Source organism: Pongo abelii, chromosome 3 (assembly GCF_028885655.2).
Source record: "Pongo abelii isolate AG06213 chromosome 3, NHGRI_mPonAbe1-v2.0_pri, whole genome shotgun sequence".
NCBI lineage: Eukaryota > Metazoa > Chordata > Mammalia > Primates > Hominidae > Pongo > Pongo abelii.
Window position 1 is genome coordinate 44176112 of NC_071988.2, and position 18524 is coordinate 44194635.

At 34.8% G+C, this 18524-nt stretch overlaps 1 long non-coding RNA gene across 3 annotated transcripts in view; it reads left to right on the forward strand.

The window, feature by feature from the left end:
• The window catches only part of LOC112133050 (uncharacterized), a 59324-nt gene that overhangs the window by 23099 nt on the left and 17701 nt on the right, over positions 1 to 18524 (forward strand). For 2 of the 3 annotated variants that reach the window (XR_008524474.2, XR_008524472.2), the window contains exon 3: positions 4293 to 4500. The exons of the other annotated variant lie outside the window; for it this stretch is intronic. This is a non-coding gene — a long non-coding RNA (uncharacterized LOC112133050). The remainder of the gene's footprint in view (positions 1 to 4292; positions 4501 to 18524) is intronic. 3 annotated transcript variants of the gene reach the window in all.

Here is an 18524-nt window from a genome sequence, read left to right on the forward strand (position 1 = left end):
AGCCTCGCTGCCGCCTTGCAGTTTGATCTCAGACTGCTGTGCCAGGAGTAAGCAAGGCTCTATGGGCATGGGATCCTCTGAGCCAGGCACGGGATATAATCTCCTGGTGTGCCATTTGCTAAGACCATTGGAAAAGTGCAGTATTAGGTTGGGAATGACCTGATTTTCCAGGTGCCATCTGTCACGGCTTCCCTTAGCTAGGAAAGGGAATTCCCCGACCCTTGTGCTTTCCAGGCGAGGCGATGCCTTGCTTGCTTCAGCTCATGGTCCGTGGGCTGCACCCACTCTCTTGCATCCACTGTCCAACAAGCCTCAGTGAGATGAACCCAGTACCTCAGCTGGAAATGCAGAAATCACCCATCTTCTGCGTTGCTCACGCTGGGAGCTGTAGACTGGAGCTGTTCCTATTCGGCCATCTTGGAACCTCTCTGGTGATTTTTTTTAATGTTTACATTAAAAGAGTCACATTTTCTAAAAGGTACTCCATAAATGTATTTTTTAAACGGAAGCAATCTATGTATCCATAAACACTAATACGATTTCTTCTTCAATTCTTAATTGTATCTGACCCTGACAATCTTTTAAATATATTTGAAATATCTTGAAATTGTGTTAGAAATGAGATCACCATAATTCTTCTCATTCACTTATGCTCCACCTACATACCTATTATAGGAAGATGAAACAATGCCTAATTTTCTTCTTTTTCCTTTTCATCCGTGTGTGTGTGTGTGTGTGTGTGTGTGTGTGTGTGTATTTATTTATTTATTTATTTGATACATGTGCAGGATGTGCAGGTTTGTTACATAGGTTAATGTGTGCCATGGTGGTTTGCTGCACCTGTGAACCCATCACCTAGGTATTAAGCCCCGTGTGTATTAGCTATTTATCCTGATACTCTCCCTCCCCCAACCCCTTCCAACAGGCCCCAGTGTGTGTTGTTCTCCTCCTAGTGTCCATGTGTTCTCATTGTTCAGCTCTCGCTTATAAGTGAGAACATGTGGTGTTTGGAGGATAATGGCTTCCAGCTCCATCCATGTGCCTGGAAAGAACATGATCTCTTTCTTCTTATGGCTGCATAGTATTCTATGGTGTATATGTACCACATTTTCTTTATCTGGTCTATCATTGATGGGCATTTGGGTTAATTCCATGTCTTTGCTATTGTGAATAAGAATAGCAATGAATACATGTGTGCACGTAGCTTTATAATGGAGTGATTTATATTCCTTTGGGTATATACCCAGTAATGTGATTGCTGGGTCAAATGATATTTCTGGATGTAGATCCTTGAGGAATCACCATACTGTTTTCCACAATGGTTGAACTAATTTACGTTCCCGTCAACAGTGTGAAAGCATTCTTATTTCTCCACAGCCTTGCCAGCATCTAATGTTTTCTGACTTTTTAATAATCGCCATTCTGACTGGCATGAGATCGTATCTCATTGTGGTTTTGATTTGCATTTCTCTGATGATCAGTGATGTTGAGCCTTTTTTCATATGTTTTTTGGTCACGTAAATATCTTCTTTTGAGAAGTGTCTATTCACATCCTTTTCCCAGTTTTTGATGGGCTTGTCTTTTTCTTGTAAATATGTTTAAGTTCCTTGTAAATTCTGGATATTAGACATTTGTCAGATGGGTAAATTGCAAAAATTTTCTCCCATTCTGTAGGATGCCTGTTTACTCTAATGACAGTTTCTTTTGCTGTGCAGAAGCTCCTTAGTTTAATTGGATCCCATTTGTCCATTTTGGCTTTTTTTGCAATTGATTTTGCCATTTTTGTCATGAAGTCTTCACCCATGCCTATGTCCTGAATGGTATTGCCTAGGTTTTCTTCTAGGGTTTTTATGGTTTTGGGTTTTACATTTAAGTCTTTAGTCCATCTTGAATTAATTTTTGTATAAAGTGTAAGGAAGGGGTCCAGTTTCAGTTTTCTATATACAGCTATTGGTTTCCCAGCACGATTTACTGAATAGGAGATCCTTTCTCCATTGCTTGTATTTGTCAGGTTTGTTGAATATCAGATGGTTATAAATATGTGGTCTTATTTCTAAGATCTCTATTCTGTTCCATTGGTCTGGTGTCTGTTTTTGTACCTGTACCATGTTGTTTTGGTTACTTAGCCTTGTAGTATAGTTCAAAGTCAGCGTGATGCCTCTACTTTTGTTCTTTTTTTGCTTAAGATTGTCTTGGCTATATGGGCTCTTTTTTGCTTCCACATGAATTTTAAAGTAGTTTTTTTTTTTTTTAATTCTGTGAAGAATATCAATGGTAGTTTAATGGGAATAGCATAGAATCTGTAAATTACTTTGTGCAGTATGGCCATTTTCACGATATTGGTTCTTTCTATCAATGAGCATGGAATGTTTTTCCATTTATTTTTGTCCTCTCTGATTTTCTTGAGCAATGGTTTGTAGTTCTCCTGAAAGAGGGCTTTCACTTCTGTTGTTAGCTATATTCCTGGGCATTTTATTCTTTGTAGCAACAATATCCAATTTTCTAAAAATAGGTTTTATAGGAGAGATCAACTCATAACACAAACAGCAAGTTTATCTCCTTAAAATTAAAAATAACAACTTAATAAAGTTAGTGTGTACTATTTGAGGAGTTAAGAATATATTTTGCTTCTAGATTGGTGTCTGAAATGACATTAATTAAAATAGCTGAATAATCATGGCTTAAATATTCATTAAGCCTGGTAATACCTCTCCTGGTAATTTTTCTGACAAAGAAATTCATAGAAAATATCACTATCTTATCAAATTATAATGATCATCTTACAAATAAATATAGTTTGGGAGTAATGACAGGTGACTGAAATAGGAAAGATATTTAGTAAGGAAGGAGCAGTTTCTGGGCATCTGGGGGATGGTTTAAATAACTTGGGAAGTGTATTAGCTCCCTATTGCTGCTGTGTAAAATTACCACAACTTAATGGCTTCAAACAAGACAAATTTATCTTATGGTTTTAAGGGTCAAAATATAAAATGGGTCTTATTGGACTAAAATAAAGGTGTTGACAGGGCTGTATTCCCTCCTGGAGGCTCCAAGAAAGAATCCATTTTCTTGCCTTTTACAACTCCTGGAAGATTCCTGGATTTCTTGATTCATGTTTCTTTTGAAATCTTCAAAGCCAGCAAAACCATTCTCATAATGCCATCTCTCTGGTTCAGACTGTCCTGTTTCTTTCTTCTACATTTAAGAAAACCTTGTGTCCTCGCCAACATGGTACAACCTCGTCTCTACTAAAAATACAAAAATAATCCGGGCCTGGTGGCTTGTGCCTGTAGTCCCAGCTACTCGGTAGGCTGAGGCAGGAGAATTGCTTGAACCCGGGAGGCAGACGTTGCAGTGAGCCAAGATCACACCACTACACTCCAGCCTGGTGACGGAGATAGACTCCGTTTCAAAAAAAAAAAAAAAAAACCCTGTGGTTACATTGAACCCACCTGGATAATCCAGGATAATTTCCTTATCATAACTTCAGCCCCTAAGCAACCTTAATTCCGTCTGCAACCTTAACTCTCCCTTGCTATCTAATGTAACATATTCACAGGTCTGGGTGATTAGGATGTGATCATATGTTGATGGGCATTATTTTGCCCACCAGAGTGGATAGAGCAAAGATGGAGGCTTAAGATGGTATGAAATACTATATTTATGATTGAATACTTATGTCAGGAATGCAGGAGTGAATACACACTAAAATTTAGTACTTGCTCCTATCTTAGTTCACTACTTATTTTAAGAAGTTCTGATGATATAGGAAGTTGTGATTTTGCTTCTTTTCATGGCCATTTGATCCCAATTGAATGCATCACTGACAATTGCCTTATGAAATAGTGCTTAAAAGTGCTTATTTTTCTGCTGGATTGCCACTTTCATTTTTTAGCAAATGATTTGCAATTATCAGTAATATATGCCAACTGACTTAATATGTGATTTCTCATACTTGATACTCCTTTATTGTTCCTTCTGGCAGTAAGAGAGAACAATTTTATACATCATAACAATTTTAGCTTACATATACTGCTGCCCACAACCATGGGAAAAAGATTATGTCTAGAACAGCAGAGGATGCAAAAATAAGTAAACAGTAGTTTTAAAACTTTTAAACATCTACAGAACTCTTTTTTTTCTAGTGACATATTACGTGGAATTCTATAGACCAGTATATGAAGCAGATAACAATGGAACCATTTTGTTGGCGGGGTTGGGGGCTTCAGATCTCAATTCTCACATCCCACTCCTGGCAACTTCACCCTGAAAGTGGATTCATGTCTCATCAGGAAATATACAAGAATGTAGGGGATAAACAAAAATGCAGTAGAAGCCAGACTGAAATAAGTGACAAGGATGATTCACAAAGTAGAGTGGAAGTTCAAGAAACAGAAATTCTAATAAGCTCCTGGAATTGGTTGGAGTCCTAAGTCGAAAGACAAATACAATTTTTGAAGAGTTGAAATCATGAGGAAGCATCAGGTAGAGAATAAAGAGGTAAGTAAAGGCAAAGAAACAAAGGACAAGTTATGTTTGTGGGACAGCACACTTGGACAATCGCTTTGGCTAAATGTAAGAGAGGATTGAGAAATATGGGTCAAGAGATAAATTGGGGAAGTCTAGGGAAAGCCTTGACTACCAAGATAGAAAGCTAAAGTTTTTACTTCATTTGGTCATGGGAAACTTGCACTGAGCATGGGAGTCAATAGTTAGAAGCAAGTTAAATTCAAAAAGTCGAACCTCATTCATAAAACCAGCTGATGGTCTGAAAATATGCTTTGAGCTAAGCAAAGAATACATGTTGACAAATCGTAACTATTTTAACTTCCTTTCTCTTGTACAATGGTGCATCCTAGCTTGTGACAATGCATACCTTCAGTCGTGTCCCCTCACCTGAAAGATGCCTTCTCAGTTACAAACCCACTCTGCTCTTTTCTGTAATAGTACATATGGGATTTTCCTATTCCTAGGAGGACCTTGAACTTGATTTAAACATAGCAAAGCACATTAAATATAAAGTCTGTGTATATAGCATCCTTGAAAATTGTTGCATTTTGTGAATTCCCACAAGAAGCTTGATGTGACACATGTGAGATTGGACTGTATATGGCTTCACATGTCAAAGGAAATCATGACTTATTTCTACACATTCTGGCAGTGTTTGCTATGAGAGTTTAGTAGATTCTACTCTTGCCCCCAATGCCATATTGTTTTCAATAATAACTGTTTTCTTAAATTGGGTCTTACATTGATTATTCTACCACAGTTCTTACAGTTATTATTGCTGTGCCATTTGTATAGATTTACTTTTTAGAATACTGGAAACATGCATGGAACATTTATTCATTTTCTGGGGGAAAACCAGTATAGGGCCTTACTGGCCCCATCTCTGTAAATGGCACCATCATTTGCCCAGTTTCTTAGGCAAGAAACCAGGGATTCATTATTGACGCTCCCCCCACCATTCTCTTCAGTTAGACTGAAAAATAAGGTGACAATTTTCTATTCTCCCCATCTCCACACCCTTAGGAATGTGACTTTGCAGTTCTTTTCATCAACAGGCATATCTGTGTCCCCTCCCCTTCAATTTGGGTGGGCCTTATGACATTTTATATATATGTAATAAATATATAAATTTAAAAATATACGTTTGTTCTAAATATTTACACATGAAATTTACAGGGTTTATTCTAGTGTCAGTATAGTAGCTCTATTTGTAAATCTATAATTTCAAGGTTGTCCCAGCTATTATCTTTATCCCAACAAATCCTTTTTAAACATAACTTTATTAAGATATAATTCATATACCATAAAAGTTAACCATTTAAGGTATGCACAGAGTATATTTTTAGTATATTCACAGAGCTGTGCAACCATCATCACAACGATTTTAGAACATTTGTTTTTATTTGCCTCAAAAGAAACCCTTTACTTACTAGTAATCACTCCCAACAGCCCTCCACCCCTTTGACCTAGGTAAGCCCTGATCTATTTCCTGCCTCTATAGATTTGACTATTATGGACATTTCATATAAATGGAGTCATGTGATATTTGGCCTTTTATGACTGGTGTCTTATCCTTAGCATAATGTTTTATAGGTTCATCCATGTGGTAACATGTATCAGTATTTCATTTTTTTTATAGCCAAGTAATATTCCATTGTATGCATATACCACATTTTACCTTTTCATTTATCAGTCAATGGACATTAGGTTATTTCCATTTTTGGTTATTATGATGAATGTTTCTATGAACATTCATGTTCAAGCTTTTGTGTAGACATACGCATTCAATCCTTTGGTATGTACCTGGGAATGGAATTTCTGGGTCATATAGTAACTCTATGTCTAGGATTTTGAAAAACTGCCAAACTGTTTTCCAAGGCAGCCTCACCATTTTCTTTTTCTACCAGCAGAGCATAAGTGTTCTGATTTCTCCACATCCTCAATGATGCTCGTTATGGTTTACCAACATGTATATTTCATATTTCCATGAAACTGATGTCTATTTGTCTTCAATTCTCATCAATTCAGTTCATTTCCCACAAAGCTTTCATAGTGATATTTCTAAAACATTTCAGCACGCAACTCTCTTGAAAATATGTAGTTTATTCTTATTTCCTATGGTGTCAAACACAAATTCTAAACTTACATTTCAAAGTCTTCAATAATTTAGCACCATCTTTCCTTTTCTGTCTTCATTTTTGTTCTAGTCAGGCCCAGATTTCCACCTCCTTACTTCTGACCTGGAAATGTCCCACTATTTTTATTAACTTTGTTCATTCCAGTTTCTTCACACTTTTGAAACAGTCTTTGTGCTGCCAATCAAAATTAAAATTGAGATGCTTTTGTTCTGGAAATTTTTCTCTAATTCTCTTTAGCATGTATTGAATTATTCTTTCGATGAATGTGTTTCATATTTGTATTTAACATCAAATATATTAGTTTCCTCTCCCTAACTAGATTGGAAACTTCTGTAAAGTTAGAATTGTGTTTTACACATTTTTGTGAGCCACCCTCCCACCCGTGATTCGTAGGGTGCTTAATGGATATTTTGAAACACTTATGAATGGAACAAGATGGAGCTGCTAGTATTAGCTAATTTGCAACATGTCTGAGACTTGCCCCCATCTTTCCAAAATTGGAATAATTTCCACAGGACTGTTTAAAAAAAATCAAACATATTTTTTATAATTTAAATTATCCAACATACTGTTTACTGCAAGCTGCTTTTCTGATGAAGAATGCATTGGTTTATTTTCACAGTTTTCACCTCTTTTATATTCATTAAAACTAAAGGTGATTGGTATTATGGAAAGAAAATCTCTTTCAGTTTAATCGTGGATTCTGAGCATAAAGTTGTTCAAATGCTGGAAAATTGATCTGGCACAATTTCTTATCTGTAGCAAAATACCATGATCTCTTTATTGTGGGTTTTACTTAACATTTTAGTATGGATTAAAGTCTAAGGAAATATAATAGGGGGTGTTGAAGTTATAATCAGTGATGCCATGATATAAAGAAAGGCAAAGGATTAGAATCCAGAGAACTAAACATCAGACATGATATATATTATAAAACATCTTATGGAAAGGAGTCAGTGCTAGGGATTCTAGCTTTATCAAATGATTTATTGCTTTATACATTTTAAAATTTATGACCATAACATTACCAACTTTTCATTTATTTAAAACTTTAGCATTTTAGAATTCAAGGCACCTGCAAGTTAGTTAAGGGAAGGCTCAGCTGATATAACAAATAAAACAAGTTCAGTGGCTTAGAGAAAATAAACATGTTTTGTATGTTACAGTCTGAGGTGAGCGTTCTAGGTTGGCATACAGGTATGCTCCAGCCAATCCTTTAAAGAATTGGCTTATTTCTACTTTGTTTTGGGGTGAAACCCTAGGCCATTGTCCTCAACTGCTTCACTGAAGATGGGTTCAGGTACTTTCTTACAGCTTGTGAAGTGAGCCTGGATACAGGGTCTCAGTGCAAGGTTTTACAGGCTAGGCCAGAAGTGATTATATGTCACTTCTACTGACATTTCATTAGTAAGAACTCATCACTAAGCTGCACCTGTCTACAAGGGGCACTGGGAAATAAAGTCCTCGTTAGGCAGTCATGTCAGCTATAGCTGCCTTACTGTGTGAGAATAAAAGACAGATTTGGGACAACTAGCGGCGTCTTCCACAGTCAGCCAGACCAAAACTGCAGATTACTAATGAGAACTGAGACTAGAGAGACTATTACTTGCCACCTATATAGCCTCAGATATGTAAATCCTACCACATACTACTTTTGTGATTTTGAACATATAACTCTGTCACTTTCCACCTGTTCCACAGTAGAGGAAATAACCTCTACCTTTATTTCAACTTGAATAACTAACTTCTTAGTGTCTATGTGACCTTGGGCACAAAACCTCTACCAGTTAATACCTTTGTGACCTTGGACATGTAATTGCTACCACTTGCCATCTGTCCGACCTTGAACACTTAACTTTCACCACTTATTACTTATGTCACCTTGAACACCTACCTTATACCACTTACCACCTATTTTTCTTATCTCTACTTCATAGGGTTGTATTAGTCAACATAATTGATATAAAGACTAGGACAATGATGAACACATCTTTCTCAATAAATATAAGCTACTGTTGCTATTACTACTATTACTCCTTATGTTACTGTTACTTTTGCTACCTAGTTAACAGAAAACTACATAAACATTATAACTAATTTTTTATTAATCACGGAGAGGAATGTTTTAGGGCCTCCAGATTACTAATATGAATCTTAGTTATTGCTAAGCTTTTAGACAGGCTCTTGAATAAAAGGTTGTAATCAATATAATGTCACCCAAATCAACATTTAATATACACACTTCAATATTATGTAGTAGCTATAGCTTCAGACTAAAAGGAATAGTAACGTATTTATGTATTCTGGTGCTGTTTGTCAGTTATGTAATCCTGTGACTTGTTTATTGAATGTTGCTCCTGTGGGGGAAATTAAAACATCAAAAGAGGGATAATTTATTGTGAATATATTCTCAGAGTTAAATCAACTGTTAGTGTATTTTAGCCACTGTTTTGTTATGTTAACATCCCAGAGAACCTACGTGATCTTAATGATTATTTACTCAATAAATTATTTAGTTGGAAACAGAAGTCTAGAAACTAAAAACTCCAAGTAGTAGACTTCCACAGTTTTCTAAAATGAAATTACATCAATTTGTAAATAGGTATTTACATGCAAATTTCCTGTCCCTTTCTTCATGCAGCAAAATAACTTGGACAGATGGAGTTCTTATGAACTAAACAGAGTAAACAGATTACTGTCAAAGTCAGAATTCGTTTTTCTATATCTTACAGACATCACGCAGAAAATTTTAAACAGCTTCCATTTATGCTCTAGCTTGCTTGCTGTTTTCTCTAAATCAGTCACAAGTTCACATTTATGTTATTAATATTTTCCTTTAGAAGCATGTTGACACTTGTTACCTTAAATGAGAGCTCATCTTATTGGCCCTATATACAGTATGATTTTCAAATAGAGCATCTAGCTGTAAATGTCCATGTTTTGATGTATATTTTAAACCCTAGCAATAATTCAAAGTAATTTCCACCAGATACGGAAGATGATTGATATTTGTAAATTATGCACTTACATGCATGCATGCACACACACATGCACAAGGATTTAGTGCTTTTGATTCATCACATATGTGATAAATAACTCTATTTATTCTGTTGAAAATGGACCTGAAAAGAAAATGAACTGGAAATAATGAGAAAGTAAAGAAGTCTCACAAAATGACTGCTTATGAAATAGAAGCATGGGCTACGTTAAAACCAAGCAGTTAAATTCACCTATGGCATGACTGTATGTCATATGCAAGATCACTATGTATTTTACCTAAAAATGTGAAAATAGAGGTCATGAAATTATTTCAGTGAGTACTCTAGGGAGAATTAATTTTTATAGCTCTATAAGTGCAAAAATTTAGAGCTGTTTTATGAAATCGATAAGGGTGTGAAGAACTTTTTTTTTCCATTTAGTTATGGCATTTTATGAAGGAAATTATATGCTATAATAATGTTTAAGAATTTGGAGAATCTTCACAGCTTCAGCATATGCCTCCTGGAATGGCAATATTTATTTAGCAAAGAGATAATCATTGCCTACTGGTCTCTCACTCACTTAATATATATGAGTCAATCTGCAAGCCTGGATATACGGATTGTGTTCCGGATTTTACCGGAGTAGCACCAACATAAAAATGTAGCTTAAGGTCAGTTATTTCTGAATATGTTAGTTTATATTCATGGTTATAGCTTTTTAAATCAATTTCCAAATTAATTTTTGAATGTAGTAAAAGAAAAAATGGCACTACAATTAAAAGTAAACAATAGTATTCAATTACACAATAAGAAATAACTTTCCATCTTTCTTTTAGAGATATTCCATAGGAATACATGAGAGTCACTTTCTTTTTTTTAATGTTAGTTAGGGTATGTTTATTGGACACTAATATCCTACCATCAGTCAAAACTCTCCTGATCAGCATCTCATTTTATTTCAATTCTTTACAGTGTGCAGATACTAACAAGTTTTGCCACTGGGGGTCACTATTTACCTATATTTCTTAAAAAAACCAATCAAAAGTGAAGTGATGTAACTGGATAATTCGTGGTGCGTGGTGTACAGTTTAAAGAAATATTGCTGCAGGAAAAGTCTAAATTTAGATAGACATTCCTAGAGACTAAAATACCATCCTTGGTAAATTAAGTGATTCCGTAGAGCTACTGATTTTTCTCAAGATTTTATTCAGAGATAACTAAATCGTGATTATGTCCAAAATAACCGTGTATGTATTTTAGGATGCTTTGCCAATTTGAGGAAGTTTATAGGCTGGATGCTTTCCAGGGCCCCAGGGAATAATGGAGGAGACAGGATGCAGTGAAATAGATGGAACAGGGTCGATGACTCAGGAAGGAGAGCTAGGTTCCGATTTGGCTCTATCATTCACTGTCTGGGGACATGATCTAGTCCCTTACTCTCCAGTTTTCCCCTTTGTAAAATGAAGGTGGCAGGTTTCATGATTTCAGTAGTCCCTTGTCATCCTATCTCTCTAAGAGTACCTTTCATTAACTATTAGATTGTAAAGTTTTTGGATGAAAGGGAAAGAAAATGTTTTTATTCTTTTATCACCATAATAGACAAATATTAAGACAGCAACAAGAAAAGTATTTTTTTTGGTTGCATAAAATATTTTATGACAGCATAATCAAATGACTGTTACTACAGGGTGTTCTTTTGTAGTGAGTGACGTAAGACACAAGGGGGAATCAATACCCTGGAAAGTTCTTACAACATTTTAGAACAAGTTAATGTGTTTTTGATCACTTCTGCTTAATAAGTTATTATTGGACTGGTGCTTTTCCCTGACTTATCTGGTTCTGATTGATCCGTAGGAATAATGATTCCCAGCCTAGGAGCTGCTGGATTCTCTTCCTTTAACTTTTGGCCAAGAAAGATTCACTCCCAGATGAATGCTTACCCTCCATTTTCTAGCCTGGTGTTATTTCATTCTCTAGCACTAGTTCTTAGCCAGGTGTCCCTGATCTTGTGCCCTAGATCTGCCAGTGATAAACAATATTGTCTGTGGTGCCAGGGAGTAAAACTCAAGCAAAAAGCCACAGTTTTCATAGCTTAAGTGGTTAGAGTTAGAGTTCAGGACTGCCAGCCAGCTGGAAATTGAATAGGAAAATACTTGAAAAAGAGGAACGACCCAAAATCTGCATATAAACTTCTCTCACATTGTTGGATAAACCAGAACTGTGCATGCACAGTGGAGATTCCAAGGAATATAGAAAGGAAACCTGCCTGTAGGCTGAAAATGCTAAGCAAAGATTTGAATTTCTGCCCAGCACAAGGATCATGGGAATTGACACTTAAATATTTCCAAATGAGATTTGCTTTTAATTGAAACCCCAGAAGGGCTATGACTTAGGAATAATGATTATTTCCTCAGGACTAGGCATTCTTCCTAAGACTAAGGCTAAACTGAAACAAATCCTCCCCAAGAAATTATAAAATCAAGCCCACACAAGTTGAAGATACATAGTAATTTAGTTATTTACTAACCACAAATCAGCACTCTTTAGAGGAAGATTCCAGAATCCAGAGTCTAGTTTTTACAATCCATAATGCATAGCATAAAACCAAAAGTTACTACACATGGGAAAAACAAAACCAGGAAAATGTGGCTGATTTTTAAAAGTAAAAGTACACAATTGAAACATTCTTGGAGATGATAGCATTGGAAGACAAAGATTTAAAATTCAGCTATTATAGGCATGTTCAAGGATGTAAAGGAAATGATGTGGAAGAGATGAAGAATCTGAGCAGAGAAATGGATGTTATAAGAAAGAAAAAAATAAGAATTCTACTTAAAAGTATATTACTTGAAATGTAATATTACTTGAAAATTTACTAGTGAGGTTTAATAGCAGATAGAAAATGGCAGAAGAAAAGATTGGTCAGTGAATTTGAGGACAAATTAATAGAAATCATATAATCTGAAGAATAGAGAGAAAAATAATTTAAAAAATGAATGGAACCTCAGTGCATTGTAGGACAATATCATACTAATATGTGTGTAACTGGAATATACAAAGAAAAAGCACAAGATATGAATAAGAACATTGTTCAAAGAAATGATAGCTAGACTGGGCATGGTGGCTCATGCCTGTAATCCCAAAGCTTTGGGAGGCCAAGGTGGTAGGACTGCTTGAGACCAGGAGTTCTAGACTGGCCCAGGCAACAAAATGATACCTAATCTCTTAAAGAAAAAAAAAAGAAAGAAAGAAAATTAGCCAAATGTTGTGTCATGAACCTGTAGTTCTAGCTACCCAGGAGTCTAAGGTGGGAGAATCCCTTGCGCCTGGCAAGAAGTTTGAGGCTGCAATGATCACACCATTGCTCTCCAGCCTGGGCAACAGAGTGAGACCCTGTCTTGAAAAAAGGTTAAAATAAATTTTTTAAAAACAGAAATGATGGCTAAATTTCTCCAGATGTGGTGAATAAACACCAACCTAGAGAAACATATACCTTAAGCATCATAAAGATAATATATACACATAACACTAGGAACATCATAGTCAAATGACTGAAACCAAAAGTAAAGAAAGAAACCTTGGAAGCAGTTGGGAGTAGGGGTTAGATAAAGTTTGTAAGTGTGAAAAATAATACAAACGCACCATCTTCTCATGAGAAACAAAGGTGGGTAGACAATGACATTGTAACTTTGGTACTCAGAGAGAATAAAAGGGTCAATCTAATATTTTATATGTAGCATTCTATATAAAAAATAAAAGCCAGATAGACATTCACAGATATGTAACAGCTGAAATAATTCAAGATGATCTGCAGTACAAGGAAGCTAGAATAAATTATTCAGGATGAAAGGAAATAACATTAAATATAAACTTGGATTTACAGGCAACAATAAAGAGCTCCAAAAATGGTAAAATGAGAGTAAATATAAAAGACTATTTTTTTCCCTAAATTTCTTAAAAGTTATTTGCTATATTATATGTTTGGATTTTGGGGCTTGTAATATGTAGATGTAAAGTATAAAATATAAGACAACAATAGCAAAAAGAACATGAGGGGAGGGTAAATGGAAGGATATTCTGGCAAAGTTCTTAACATTTTATGTAACATGGTATAAGATTAAATGTAAGTAGACTGTTATAAGAATTAATTTTGTAATCTCTGGTGTATAAAATATTAGATCCAAACATTTAAAAATGTTAGCTCTAACCTCCACTGTATTATTACATTTAACAAAGATAAACTAGACACTCAGTAAAAAGCAGAGATTATACTACTAGATTTTAAAAGTTCTGAAAATATGCTATTTATAACAAACACCTAAATATGCTATTTCTAACAAACACCTAAAATATGCTATTGAGAACAAACAACTCGGTTGCTGAAACCCAGACAAATTGAAAGAAAATCAATAGAAAAATATATGTCATGCAAATAGTAACCATCAAAGAGCTAATGTGATTATACTAATATCAGATAAGATGTATTTCAAGACAAATAGGATTATCTGAGAGAAAGAGGGCATTTTATCATTTTATAATGATAAAAGGGTCAATTAATCAAGAAGACATAACAATTCTAACTATATATGCCCCTAATAGTTGAGCTTGAAACACATACATAAAAAAAATAAACAGAGCTAATGGGAGAAACTGACATATGAACATAGCTGGAGAATTTGACACTGCTCTATGAGTAAGTCATAGAACAATTAGATATAAATCAGTAAAAATATACACAATTTTAGCCTTGACCTAATTAATAATATTTAGAGCACTTCATCTATCGCTTCTCAGACTTTTGGCTAAGATCAATTGTAGAGCACTTCATCAAATATGGAATATTGGATGAATATTGGATGAAGTGCTCTACAATTGGATATATATTCCAAGTTGTGGAATACATATTCTTTTCAAGTATATGTGGTACATTCCCAAAAATAGACCATCTACAGGTCATAAATGTGTCTCAATGTATTTCAAAAGATTGATATCATACAGAGTATGTTCTATACCATAGAAAATAAATTAAAGATCAATGATTATCTATAAAAACCTCAACTGGAAATTAAACAATATACTTATAAATGACTAATGTCTCAAGAAATCATGGGAGAAATTACAAAATATTTTGAATTAAATAAAAATAAAGGTTAAAGGTACAACACATCAAAATTTGTGAGACAGTGCTTAGAGGGAAATTTTTAACGTTATATGTCTATATTCACTGTCAGTGATATGTTTTCATTGTAAGAATTTCAAAAAATATAAACATATTAAAACTAAAGTAAGCCAAATAAAGGAGGTAATACAGAGCAGACATTTTTAAAAATGGAAAAAATGAATGGAATATTAACTAAGTCAAACTCAGTTCTGCAAAAAATGACTGTAAAATATATACCACTTTAGTAAAATTGGTAAAGAAAATGTCAAGCAAAAATGAACATTCAGGAAGGGAAAGATTGTCACTATAGATTCTACAGACATTAAGAGAATGATAACAGAATATTATAAACAAATACAATTCTAGTTGAAGTGGAAAGATTTCTTGAAAAATGAACCAAACATAGGAAAAATTAAAATATTATTTCAGTGATACTGAAGAGTAGAGAGAATATTCAGTATTAGTGTTACCTCATTTGGATACCTATATGAAAAAAAATGAAATTTGATCCCTTCTTTCCACTATGCATAAAATTTAATGCTAGGTATATTACAGTTTAAGTGTGAATGGCAAAACAATAAAACTTGTAGAAGAAATAAAGCTCACCTGGAAGAATTCTGAGCACCTTTGAGACTACACTTCAGGATGTTGACCTATTTGTCAGCTTGTGTGACTGTGCATTGAGCAGTGGCAGGCATGGTGACAAGACATGCTGCACAGAAATGCCTGAGCACATTAAGGGGAACAAAGTTCTCAAAGTTATAGCTTCAAATTTTACATGTTCTGTTGCTGAGTTGCAGCTCCACCTGCGAGAACCTGTTCTTGGTCTGGAAGCATAGCTGTAGCTTAATTAGAGTGGTTAAGACAGCAGGAGTTAGGTTTTTTTAAATGTGGTTACTCAAAAAATAGTGCTTGTAGTCTTTCTTCGGAAAAATCGTTTATTTGAAGAGAAACTGGAGATTTTTTTTACACTGTTGTAGAGCACACAGTGTCTTAGGTGTCCCAGTCTTTAATAGGTGATTTATGAACTGCTGCTGTTAACATTTATAACATTCACTTAACACATTTCCTCACCTCACATGGAGCCTAGCATCTTTGTGATATAAATGGGGTATAGGGAGGAGGGCAATGCTAGTATATCCAGAAGCTGTGTTTGTGCCTTAGATTGTGCCTGGTAAACTGTATCCATTATGAATATTTGAAGATGAAATCCACTTTGGGAGGCTGAGGCAGGAGAATTGCTTGAGGACAGAAGTTCAAGACCAGATGGGCTAAGATAGTGAGACTTCCTCTCTGTAAAATATTTAAAAAAAAATTAGCTGGGGCTTGGTGGCACATGCCTGTAGTCCCAGCTAGTCAGAAGGCTGAGGCGGGAGGCTTACTTGAGCCCAGGAATTGGAGGCAACAGTGAACTATGATCACGCCACTGCACTCCAGCCTGGGTGATAGAGTGAGATCATGTCTCTATAAATAAATAAGTAAATAAATAAATAAATAAAAAGAAAGAAAATGAAGACATCTATATCAAAGTTTTATTTCTAGAGACGTTCTCCAGTTAAAAGTTTATACCTATAGTCTAAAGAATGCTTTGAAAAAATCTTTTAATACTGCTACTGTCATCCCTAAATGGGATAGAGGTAGCTGGACCATGAGAACACTATTGGTAACTGGATAGGCCTCACCTGTTGCCTTCCATTGTTTTTCTTTTCCCATGCTGTTTGAGTTTGTCTTCCATTCAGTTGCTTATCCCTCTCATTTAAATTATCTTTCAAACCGAGTTTTTTTTTTCTGGAAAATATTAAACAGTGCTCTATCAACCTAAAGGAAGTCTGGATTCAAAATACTGCAGTAAGATCTCTGTTAGCACCACAAATTGCCTGGATTTAAGGATATTTTATGTGACTTGCTCTGCATATAAATGAAATAATTTATATCCTCCTTCCTTTCCTTCTTCCTTCTCTCTTTCTTCAAACAACAAATATTGATTGAGAGCCAGTTACATCCTATGTAAAGAAAATATAGAAGTGAACAAAATCAAGACCCTCATTTTTTAATGGAAGGATATGGATAACTAACACAAACATATAATATATTACATAATGAAATGTACGGTAAAGATGAATAAAGCAAAGTGAAGACTGGGTGACTGATAGAGATGGGGGGATATGTGGTGTTATTTTATAGAGGGTTGTCAGGAATGTGACATTTGATTGATACCTGAAGGAACTAAGAAATGAGCCATATGAATACCAGGAAGGACAGGATTTCAAATAGGAGATAGCAAGTGAAAATGTCCTGATGTGGGAGTTTGCTTGGTGTGTTAGAGCAACAGCCACAGGGTCCTGTAAACCTGGAGGAGAGTGAATGAGGTGGGAGTTGTGGCCATGAGGTCTGACAGATGTCATCAGTTTTAGGAAATAGGTTTGAGATTTTACTTTAAGTAAAATAGGAAGCCAAAGGAAGACTTTATCTGTAGAAAAATCTCTTAGATGAGTTTTTGCTAAACTTTCTGAAATTCCTAAAATTGATTAAATGTTCTAGTTTCAATTCTGCTGGGCTTTATATGCAAAAGTGGAAAGAAACTTTCATATATTCAATAAATACTATTTATTGATATATACTATTCTGAGATACATACTATTCTGAGGAGGTATGTGATTTCCCAGAAGTAAATAATAACAGCATTCTAAATTGATAAATAATAGCAATATAATCCTATTCCAGCTGTTTCAAACTATGTGTAGAAGCAATTGGAACACTGTTAATGGCTGCCAAGAGTTAGGATGAAACTTGAAAATTAGGATGAAACTTGAAAATTATTTCTTAATATTTCCTCTCATAAAAACTCCTGTGTGTTTAACCATTACCAAACACTGTCAAAATAAATGAGACAATTAGGATTCTGAACTTGAATCTGACCAGGATGAGTTGGTGTGAGTAAACTCTACCATATATTAATGATGTGACCTTGGACAAATTTCTCCAGTGTCTTTAAGTCTCAGTTTCTTTATTCCTAGCATGAACATAATAGTTCCTAATTCATGGATAATGTATGTAAAGCACTTAACCAAGTTTTTACCACCTAGTAAGCATTTAAAAATAATAGTGGTTATAATAATTATCTTGTTCTTGCCTGTTCTTGTATTACTAAATATTGGGCAGACTAAAATAAGTTACAATATTTGCATTGAGTTGACTGTAGCCAACATGAATATTTATTAATGTACTCATTTTTTGATATTGCTAGGATCTAAAAATAATATGCACAGGAATAAAGCAAAGAAAATACTCTATTAATGCAAATAACTTAAACTGATAAGCAATACATACTTTTATATAAATCAATGAACATCAGATTTTAATTTTGAACTACCCAAACTCTTATCAGGACTTTTTTTTCAGTTCAAAGAACACAAGTTTAACAGTGCCTCATTTGTCCTTGACTCACTCTGACATCTTGTTGGTTATACATGTTCAATAAATGCTTGACACACACAGAGGGAGAGGTGGGATTTAAAAAGTAAAATATCTTCCTGAATTTGGGATCCCTGTGCACTGCTGGTAGAAATGTAAATAGTACAGCCACTATGGAAGACAACATGGAGAGTCCTCAAAAAGTTAAACCTAAAATTACCACATGATCATGCAATTACACTTCTAAGATTTACGCAAAACAACTGGAAGCAGAGACCCAGACAGATACTTGTACATCAGTGTTCATAGCAACATTATTTA